This window comes from Myotis lucifugus, unplaced genomic scaffold (assembly GCF_000147115.1).
Source record: "Myotis lucifugus unplaced genomic scaffold, Myoluc2.0 scaffold_219, whole genome shotgun sequence".
Lineage (NCBI taxonomy): Eukaryota > Metazoa > Chordata > Mammalia > Chiroptera > Vespertilionidae > Myotis > Myotis lucifugus.
Window position 1 is genome coordinate 78,995 of NW_005871267.1, and position 11,287 is coordinate 90,281.

General features: G+C 38.8%; 1 protein-coding gene across 3 annotated transcripts in view; it reads right to left on the reverse strand.

Moving 5' to 3' along the window:
- LOC102428817 (myotubularin-related protein 2) overlaps positions 1-11,237 on the reverse strand; it is a 79,359-nt gene extending 68,122 nt beyond the window's left edge. For 2 of the 3 annotated variants that reach the window (XM_014463752.2, XM_023761840.1), the window contains exons 1-2: positions 11,173-11,237; positions 832-902 (exon numbers count right to left, since the gene is read on the reverse strand). The gene's annotated coding sequence lies outside the window, so the exon portion shown is untranslated. The remainder of the gene's footprint in view (positions 1-831; positions 903-11,172) is intronic. The other variant, XM_014463755.2, reaches the window with a different exon arrangement.
- Between the last annotated feature and the right edge of the window lie 50 nt (positions 11,238-11,287).

The following is an 11,287-nucleotide window of genomic DNA, read 5'->3' on the forward strand; positions in this document are numbered from 1 at the left end:
TCTGTTCCCTCAACAAACTTACAGAGTTGGACTAGAATACGCCTACTAAAAACTTTAAGTGAAAATTTGGGGGCCCACTCCCAGTGATTCAGAATGTCTGGGCTGGAACCTAGGAAGCTCAATGCTCACCAAGCACCACAGGTGATTGAAATAAGCAGGAGAGCCTCAGCCACACTAAGGACATTACAAGCCCTAGACACAGTAAAGAATCTCCTATGCCCCTAACTGTATAAAAAGATGACATAATTTGTTTCAGTGCCAAGGTCTTAGGAATTCTGGATCTAGCATACTGTGCAGAACATAGTAGATGCTAAACAAATATTTATAGAGAGGAAGAAGGGAGGGAGGGAGGAAGGGAGGGGATAGAGAAAGAAGGGAAGGAAGGGAGGAGGCCAGCTAACTAACTGGTCATATTTTTGGCTAAGAAACATAGAAAACTGTAGTAAAATTAAAATTGGGTAAAACATACATCAGCAGCTAGAAAGCAAAGATTTCAGTCTCTATGAACAATTTTTTTTTTTTGCACACAATTTTAAATATAGCATGAGCCCTTGTCAAACTGCAAAGTACTAAGGAGGAAAAGGAAAAAAAACACTACATGGAAGCCAAAGAATTCTAATGAAAAATTACCAATGACTAAAACTTAGTCATAGTTTTCATCAGGTAGAATACAGAATTTTAAGAACTGGGACTTGTAACTGGAACTAAAGTTTGTAGTTACTGTTTATTTATATGCATAAATTTCATGTAGGATAATATATGGATTCCAGAAATATTGTTGGCAATATTAATTTTTGTCCATTTTTTATTTTCATTTTCTGATTCACTTACATTATAATTTTTGAGATGTTTTATCTTCACTTCTGATGATCTTCAAATGTCAATGGCTCTTAACACATTAACTGTAAACAAACACAAAGGAACTTAGGGGAATTCAGATATTTAAGGAACCCTACAATAAAATATTCTAAATTACTCTGTAAATCCTGTGGGGGGGGCGGGGCGGGGAGAAGTGGAGGTGGGAGGAAACTTGAGCACCTTGTTTATTACTTGCTTCACAATTTATCTGATGGTTCATGTAAAACTCTTCTTTTAAATGGCAATGAAACTATCCTCTTAATCATCAAGCAAAGGAAACAAAATCAACCTATTTTCTGTAGGAAGAATAAAACATTCAAAGTTAGAGAAAATTCTCTCCAAATATGGGCACTCTGAACTCACTAACGTACTGTGTGCGTTATCCTTCTCCGCAGCAGTGGTCAAGGAAACTCACTTTCTTGTCACTACCACCCAATCAACCTGCCCTGGGATAGCCCTCTTACTACCAAGTATATTAGCCTAGACTGGGCACCAGATCTTCAGGTTCTCTACAGCACATAGAGCCTGGAGTTAAACAGATTTGGGGTCAAACATCAAACTCTTCACCCTAATTTTCAGTTTTCTGATGTGTAAAATGGAAACAATAATACTGCTTATTTTATATAATTATAAGGATTATATGAGAAAATACGTATTAAGGGATTTAGGAGCATGCCCATCATATAGCAAGCACTCAGTAAATGTTAAGTGCTGTCATTTTTATTATTGATTAATTAATATGAATATTAATTCATTACTACAACTATCTACTCCTTGAAAAGCAAAGCTTATCTCAGGTGTTTTTTATTTTTAGGTACTGCCTTTGGTTATAATTGAAGACTGTTATCCAATACCAGTAACAGAAGACATCTATCTAATATAAAATCTTATTTTTGAACTGTGCTGAGCATCTTGGTTCAGCTCAAGAAAATTAAGGCTTATAATCAGTAGTCTATCATCAGTCAAAGTTATTATCTTTTTTTGCTAACGTACAACCACCTAACAAAGTCCTACTTGAACAACTGCTCACTTGCAGTTATCAGTAACAGCAACTCTGTTAACAAAGGAGATGGATATATTTGTAGACCCTCTGAGCCGATGAATAATAATGCTATATCAATTCAAAGGAGATTTCTCTATCCTCTTCTACTCACTCTCAAATATTAAACTCTTCATGTATGACATTACATGCTTAAAATATTAATATTTATGTTAGGTGACACAAAAATGCATCAAACACTGATTTCTCTGAATTTTCAATCAAATTCTTAGGTCAAAGATATAAAAACAAGTACAAAAGCATTCATAAAGTAACATGGTCCAGGCCCTGGCCAGGTGACTCAGTTGATTAGAGCGTCATCCCAATATGCAAAGGTGGAGAGTTCCATTTCCAGTCAGGGTACATCTAGGAGGCAACCAATGAATGCATAAATAAGTGGAACAACAAATTTAAGGCTGTCTTTCTTTCTCTCTCTCAAAAAAAAAATCAATTAAAAATACACAAACAGCCCTGACTGGTTTGGCTCAGTGGATAGAGCATCGCCCTGCGGACTCAAGGGTCCCAGGTTCGATTCCGGTCAAGGGCATGTACCTTGGTTAGGGGCACATCCCCAGTAGGAGGTGTGCAGGAGGCAGCTGATCAATGTTTCTCTCTCATCGATGTTTCTAACTCTCTATCTCTCCCCCTTCCTCTCTGTAAAAAATCAGTAAAATATATTTAAAAACAAACAAACACGGTCCAAAATGACCAGCTTCATTTCCCTTATGGCGACCAAACCTTCTGAATTAAAATGAGAGAAGATATCTAAGTAGAACTTGAGGCGTATTCTGGGAGAAATAAAACAAATGGATACATGGCTTGGAAATGAACATCAGACTACCCAGGAATAAGCAGTGTAAGCCATCATCCTCACCACCACCACTACTTTACCATGCAATGCCTTGAGCTCTTCAAATGAAATAAATGAACAGCACAGTTGCTCATTCTTCATTTGCTTTCTACTTGCCTTTCACCTAATGATCTAGCAATGATCAAGTGTCTTCCTTTTATTTTATGGTCCTAGATTAGGATCATAAAAATCTGGCCCGAGATAATACATACAAAAGGGTAGAAAGTTAAAAATGCTCCAAGTTTAGAGTGTTCCAAAAGACAGTTCTCTTTTTCTGTCTGCTACAATATATCATCTCTCTCTTTCAGTGTATTTTCTATTTTGGTCCTTGCATTTGCAAAATTAAGATTGTCTCTGGCATAAGTGTTGTAGACTTAACTGGAAAATGCCTTTCTTGTTTTAAAATGATTCGTTCGGTATACAATGGGAGAAGCTGTGGATTACCTCCAATACTCAAGTCTCTCCTATTCTTAACCTCTAACTCGTACCTCAGCACAAGGCCTCCAAGAAAAAGCTACATATCCTAGTCCCCCTTGTGGCTAGGTATGGCCATGGGACCAACTGTACATAAGCTTCAAAGACTGTGTGACTTCAAAAAAGTATCCTTTCAAGGGAGACAGCATGCCTTTCTTCTTCCCATTCTTCCTTTAGACTAGAAAGAAGATGCAGTGGTTAGAATTCCAAAAGCAATTTTGGTTCATGAAATAACACTGGAATGTAAAATCTTACCTAATAATAAACAAACATGTAAATTGACCATGCCTTCACTATGCTGACCAGCCAATCAGGAGAGTATGCAAATTAACCCAACAAAGATGGCGGTTAATTTGCATACGTAGGCTCCAAGCGGCCGAGTGGAGCAGTGAAGCCTGACGACTCCGGGGCCGGCTCTGGCTGGAGCCCGGCCAGAGCGAAGGCCTGGGTCCCGGGTGCCAGAGGCAAACCGGTGCCAGCAGCCAAGGGAAGGGAAGGCCTATTGCACGAATCTCTTTGTGCAACAGGCCTCTAGTAAGATATATTAAGTTAGAAAGAATCTGTGTCCTTGATACTTCAGATCTACTATATCAGACCTATACTGACTATATCTTTGGGCTTTTATGTGCTAAAAAAATGATCTCTATTTTAAGGTACAGTTAGTTTGGATTTTCTGTTATACTCTGCTAAACCTAAACCCTAACTTAAAATAAAATGAAAAAAAAAAAAAGTTTTCCAAGTATCAGTATTTAGGTTTCTTTGAAATCTACAGATTAAAACATATTTTAAGTTAACTTTTATTATATTAAAAATGCATTGCCCTTATTTAATCTAAACTAAAAGTATTTAATGAACCTACAAGTTAATCACATCCAGTAAGAATCTTTGAAAGAATGAAAATTTATCAGCAATTACTGCCATGGGTACTATGTACTTGAGCAGGGGAAGAATTACAAAGCTTGCTCATTAATGGTCTACAGTGATGACAATGTTGATGGATATACAGAAACACATTAAGAGAGATAAACACAATTAGTTCTGTGTAATAAAGTTACAGGGAAGGGAATTGAGGTTATTTTCATTACGAGGGCACCTTCTCTAACCACTTTAATTTTAATAACCTTGTACCAATCTTTTCTTTTTTTAATAGTTCCATTTTTAACCTGTCTTCCTGTGGACAGCAGCTTATAAAATCACTCCCAACCCTGACTATAGCCTCTCAATAGCTTTTAATCCAGCGGTTCTCAACCTGTGGGTCGCAACCCCTTTGGGGGTTGAACGACCCTTTCACAGGGGTCGCCTAAATACATCCTGCATATCAGATATTTACATTACGATTCATAACAGTAGCAAAATTACAGTTATGAAGTAGCAACGAAAATAATTTTATGGTTGGGGGTCACCACAACATGAGGAACTGTATTAAAGGGTCGAGGCATTAGGAAGGTTGAGAACCACTGTAACTGATTTAACTAAATCATACAGTAGGCACAAAGTGCTTTACCTAATCAAAACTAATTTCCTTAAAAGGGGAAAATATTCTATTCTAAAATCTAGAGAATTTCCACTGGGCAACTCCTGAATCCCATGCCACCTTTGGCCCTGGAGATTCTGAATACAATAGCATTAACCTGGTAGCTTTCCAAAACAAACTTAGTGCTTTCTGGACATCTGTATCTGGGCTATTTCCTTCCCTTGGGCATAATCCAAGCTTTACTAGTTCAGGTGATGTCCTGAATTACCTCTTCATAACACTTTTTTCAAATGCATGTTACCACTAATGTATGTCACCAACGAACTATTTTTAAGAAAAAGCCCAATACATGTATTCTTGCTTTGTGTTATCTGTGGCTGAGAAAGAAAAGAGCTGGGGAAATTCCCTAACAATCAGATATAATTAATCTATAAGAGATGACTTTTACTTTCTACTACTTCAGTCAATATTTTACAACAATACTCTCACGTAATAGGCTTATAGTAGTTAGTTCTAACATAGATCTTAGTCCATTTCCACTAATATTGATGGAGTTACTAGGCAACAATTAGTAACAGATTGAAAGCAGTGGTTCTCAAAATTGCCGTGCATCAGTATCACCTAGAGGGCTTGCTAAAACAAACTGTGGGCTCCAGAGTATTTGATTCGGTTAGATCTGAGGTGGGACCAGGGAATTTATATTTTTAATAAATTCCCAAGAAATGCTGACACTACTGGTCAAGGGACTATGGATCTACATTAATAGAAAACTACTGATGATAGCATAGTAGGAAAAAAAATGTATATGGGTCCCCATCTCAGCTTTAGTATTAATTTATATACTTTTGATTAGCAATTAATCTCTTTAAATGTGCTTTCAAGAAATCTACACAATACTGATTAGTTCATAGTAATACTGGACTTTGAAGTTCTTTTAGAATCCTGGAATAATGAAATACAAAATAAGTAATTTTTAGGCTACCAGTATGTTCAATGTCTGGCTCAAGGTGCTGATAGTAAGAGCAAGATTGGAGGGTCAACCTGTTAGCTTCACTTCGTTCTGTAGCTATAGTTTCTACCACTAATCCTCGCCAGCTGCCTCAGAAGACACACCAAGAGTCACTCACAAGGGAAATGTAAGAATGTTTGATTGGACACAAATCCATCACCACTACTGGAAAACAACCCAAAAGCACATTTCCTACAGATGACATATCTCTAAGTGACCTTGAAGATAAAACTAGAGATGAGACCTTACAACAAAATGTGTTTTAGAAATCTTAAAACCTCTTCTACCTCTTTAAGACTATAGGTACAATCAAAATTCATGCAAACAAATTCAGGATTTGCTGTTTTCAAATGATGATAATTTTAAGGAAGACGTGCCACTTAAAAATATAAACAGCTGGAGGCTACTATTTTTGGTATAGCTACCTCTCCTTTGATCCTTTTAATCTAAGTTAAATGTAAATAGGGGTGCTCATAAATGCTAATGAATTTATAAACTAAAAATCAGCTGATAAACCAAAACAATCTGAAACAAACCAGTGTCACCGAGAATAGCTGCATGAGAATATATAAAGGATGAAAGAAATACACATTAAATAAAATGACTGACGACGTAAGTTAGAGAGAAAAAGAACAAAGTAGTCAAAAGTAGCAAATGGAAAAGCAAGTAGGCTAAGAGAAGGTAATATCATGAAGATACGTAGGACTAGACAGAGAAAACACAATGCAGCAAATAAAATCAGCTCAGGGAGTCGAGAGGCTTCATGGGAGAATAATTCAGCTTGCCACTGACGATGTAACTTTATAGGTCAAACACAACAGAGAAAAAAGGAAAAAAAAATTCAACCGAGAGAAACCCCTTTTGTCTTAATATATTTTTATTGATTTCAGAGACGAAGGGAGAGGGAGAGAGAGAGAGAGAAACATTAATGATGACAGAGAACCATTGATCGGCCGCCTCCTACACGGCCCCTGCTCGGGGATGGAGCCCACAACCCGGGCATGTGCCCTTGACCGGAATCCAACCTGGGAGCCTTCAGTCCGCAGGCCAATGCACTATCCACTGAGCCAAACCAGCTAAGGCTAGAGAAACCCATTTTAATCCTTTGAATGGAAACAACAAATAAGAAAAGTGATGAACATTTAGTCAACATTTCTTTATTCAAATGTTCCCTGGATACGTATCTGGCACTAGATATAATACAGTTGACCCTTGAACAATGCAGGGGGTTGGGATGCCGACCATCAAGCAGTTGAAAATTCAAGTATAACTTTTGACTTCCCAAAAACTTAGCTGTTCCTCAGTATTTGTGGGGGACTGATTCCAGGAACCCCCGCAAATACCAAAATCTAGGGATACGTAAGTCCCCTATATAGAGCATTGTAGATAAATACATACAGTGGCCCTCTACATCTGAAAAAGTACAGGCATTTATTGAAAAAACCCACATAAAAGTGTTCCAGTGCACTTCAAACTGTTATGTTCAAGGGTCAGCTGTATTAGCATTTGATTATACATAGTAAAAAGAACACACTCAAGCAGTAAATTTTATAACAGTGTACAAACTGAAAAATAGAAAACAAGACGAAGGCAGAAGAATACCAATACAGTGTTCAAGTCAATTCGTACAATTCTGAGGCTCTCATAGATAGCTATCATCTCTAGCCTACATTATTGTTTTATCTACAGCCTGTATAAGTCACACTTATATCAAGAATCAGAGCAAGACCAACAAGAATAGAATTATGGAATACAGCCAGATTATCACTGTGCTAAAGTGAATATTTTCACAACTCTCTGTGGGGCTGAATATGTTGGAGAATGGATAATAAGTAGCAGGATATACAAGAGCTGCTGAACAGCTCACTGAAGCAGAGCAATACCAAGCAGGACTCACAAAAGGAAATTGATTTTTTTAAGGATACTAACTAAGAAACTGCTATCTGGATATCATATAAAGAATGAAATGCACAAGGATGTAAAGTACAGCATAAGGGATGTAGTCAATAATATTGTAATAACTATGTATGGTAACAGGTGGGTCCCAGGATTATCAGAGATTATTTCATAAGTTATGTAAATATCTAACCATTATGTTGTATGCCTGAAACATTGTATGTCAACTGTAATTGACTTTTTTTAATCAAAGGAAAAAATGAAATTGCTCTTTTGTGACCAAAGGCATCAGGCCTGTGACAACTTGGAAGGCAATAACAAGGTGAGATAGATAGAGATAGAGATAGATATAGATGAGATAGAGATAGAGAGAGAGAGAGAGAGAGAGAGAGAGAGAGATTCTACATATGTTTACTGTGAACTACAGATTCCACAAGAGTCAGTCATCCAACTTCAATGAAGGGTGTCATTAAAAAAAAAAAAAAGGCAACCAGATGAGTTTGTGTATTATTTTTCAGATTTATATACTTCCCAAAACATCTTACAAACGAGCATATTTAAACATAACATAGTATTTAAACTTAATCCATCTAACATAAGTACTTGAAGAAATCAGAGATGAGTATATTACCAACTTCACTTACAAATGTGACAAGTCTTTTTGCTAAACTGAAGAGGACAATGCAGTTACATAGTTTCCATTTTCAAACAAACAGAAAGCATACTTAATTTTTTGCACAAACAATTTTCCTTGGAGATAAACTGAGCAGAAATTATGTCAACCTGGTGTGTAAAAGTCAATCTGTAACACATGGAACAGTATTATTAACTATATTTTCCAGGAGATATCAAGACAAATTCATAAATTTCCTAATTGAAAATTTGAAATTAAAAATTTCCTAATTATATAAAACAGAAGGTATAAAAATAAGCTACAATTTAAGTGCAACATTTCTGCAAAAGGCCAAGATAACATAATTCAAACATGGATATTTTGGTTAACCATAGGCTTAACAAAAGTAAAAACTTAATCTGGATAGCTACTTAACATAGGTATAAACCATGGTTGTCCACTGTCTTTGTATTAGAATCACCTGTGATTGTTAGCTTAGATTAAAAGCCTTCCAACAAGTGTCTGAAATGCAGCCGTTCTATATTGTTGATTAAAGAGTGCCCCCAATAGGTATGATTCATGAACTAAAAGATATAATTTAGTAAGGGTGAATTCTATACAGCGGATTCAATAAATGTTATCTTTCTACCTTCCAGAGGAGAGAAATGAAAGCTGGCATTATCATGTGGAAAGTAGAGAGTCATACTTATCTTTTTGTCCAGAAAGGATGAGGCTAACATGATAGTCAAAATTCTTTCAAGCAGTTCTTAATTTTTTGAAATTATTCAGTCAGTAATCATTTTTTATTAAGAAGTTAAAATAGATATATAAAGTCTAACTACAGTAGCTAGGCGTTCTCTTTAGGAAATAAATGTGCTTCAAAGTGGCACAATTAGGTACATTAATTTATAATAACAAACAGCATTTATTTAGTATAATTTCAGAAACCCATAACAAAGGTTATTTGTAAAGGGAATATTTGATAAGAATGCCCTCATCTTGATAACTGACAAGAATGTGTTCATAATTGACAAGAATGATAATTGATAAGAATGCATTTCTCTTGTATTATCAAAATAAAGAATGACAGAATTTTGAGTTCCAAAAGAACCTACAGATTTGCTAGATCAACCCCCTTATTTTAAAAGATGAGAAAACTGCAGACCCGAAAAGTTACATGATACAGCCCAAATCATTGCCTGAGACAAGACCTTGAGACCCTGGGCCTCCAGACTTGAGTACTTTTCCTTTTTCTAAGGGACTATGCTGCCTCCGGTGGTTCTAAATCCTCTGGCTTGGATGACATTACTGGTCTCCTCACTGGTTTTCTTTACCTTCTAAGCTGAACCACAGTTGTCATTTGTGACTTTCGCATAAAATGAATTTCCAATCTGTTCTCTTAATGGTTTTATACTGAGCATGTCAATCCTCAGCTTTCTAAATGTCAGACTAATAAACACAAACTGCTTGAAACAAATGCAGAATATACAATAATCACACCAAAGAAAAATTCTCTCCTGGATAATTTGATCTCCAAATTAAAAACAAAGAAATATTTAATGAGCAACTCTGCTATGCAAGGTCTCTGTTAATTGCAGGGACCTGGAGCTGAGTAAGCTATGGTCCTGGTGCCTAGTGAAGACAATTAACCCAACCATTACAGGCGCTTGTGAAGGACTCCAAACAAGGGATGGGCAGGTGCCTGGAGGAGGGAATCTAATTTAGAACGATGGGATCAGCGAATAACTTCCCAAAGAGGCCCTGAACAGCAACAGGAAAAAAATGCCAGCATCACCCATATTTATCCGGGTCCAACATGAATTAAAAGAGACACAGCAACTTCGATTTATTCAGGGATTTAAAAAAAAAAAAGAAAAGAAAGAAAGAAAACTGTGTGTGCACTATTTCCCAACGGAAAAGAACCAGCTTTCACCCTGGCCAGGTGGCTCAGTTGGTTGGAGCATCAAAAGGTTGCTGGCTCAATCCGCGGTTCCGGTTCGGGAGGCAACAGACCCGGGTGGAAGTTTCTCTCTCACATGGATGTTTTTCTCTCACATCGATGTCTCCCTCTCTCTCTCTAAAAATCAATTTAAAATATATCCTTGGGTGAAGATTTAAAAAAAAAGAAAAGAACCTGATTTCATTGTGGCTACATAACAAATACAGATCTCCAATTACTTAATGAAATGTTAAATCACTATTTTAAAACCAAAGGGAAAAAAAAAGCACCTAAAACCTGTCTGGTGAATACTCCTTCGCAAGCGCTCTCTCCAAAGCTGCCCCCTAAATTCTCAAGATGACGGGAGGGGAAGCCCCAGGGGGAGAAGGGAATAACCGGGGGGACCGAGCGCGACCGGGGAGGAAACTGCCCCCCTTCCCTCCGGGGCGAGGAGGCTCCGAGTCCCCGGCGGCGCCTTTCGGCGGGAAGACCGGCCAGACGAGCACTGCGGGCTTTTACATTTACATCTTTAAGCAAAAAAAAAAAAAACACACACACACACCGGGGGAGGGGGGTCCCGAGAGTAGGCAAAATCGTGGGAAAGATGAGGAAGTGAAGGGACGGAAAAGAGAGGAAAGGGGTGGACCTGAACCCAGAACCCAAAGGCAAACGGGCGGATGGAAGAGAGACCGGAGGGGAGTTGGGGAAAGAGAAGTGGAGTTGGGGAAAGAGAAGCGGAGACAGGGAGGCAGGAGGGAGGGAAGGGGGAGGGGAGGGCTGTCTAAGAAAATGATGTGAGAGGAAATGCGGGAGCGGAGCGAGCAGGGGGGGGACACCGGGGCGGCGGGGCGCCCCCTCTTTACCAGCCTCCGAGCCCCAGAGAGGGAGGAAGTGGCTCCGAGTCCTGGGGACGGCAGTCGGCGCCGCCGGGGGAACGAGCCCGCGAGCGGACACGGTACAGCGGCCGGGCCTCGCCTCCCCCGGGCGCTGGGCGGGGCGGGGCGGGCGGCGGCCGGTTACCTGGACAGGGAGCCCGCGCTGGGCGACCGCGCCGCCGCGGGCGGGGAGTCCAGGCTCTCCCACCTGCAAGGTCCTCTCCATGGCGCGGCGGCCGGCAGGCGGAGCGGCCGGAGGG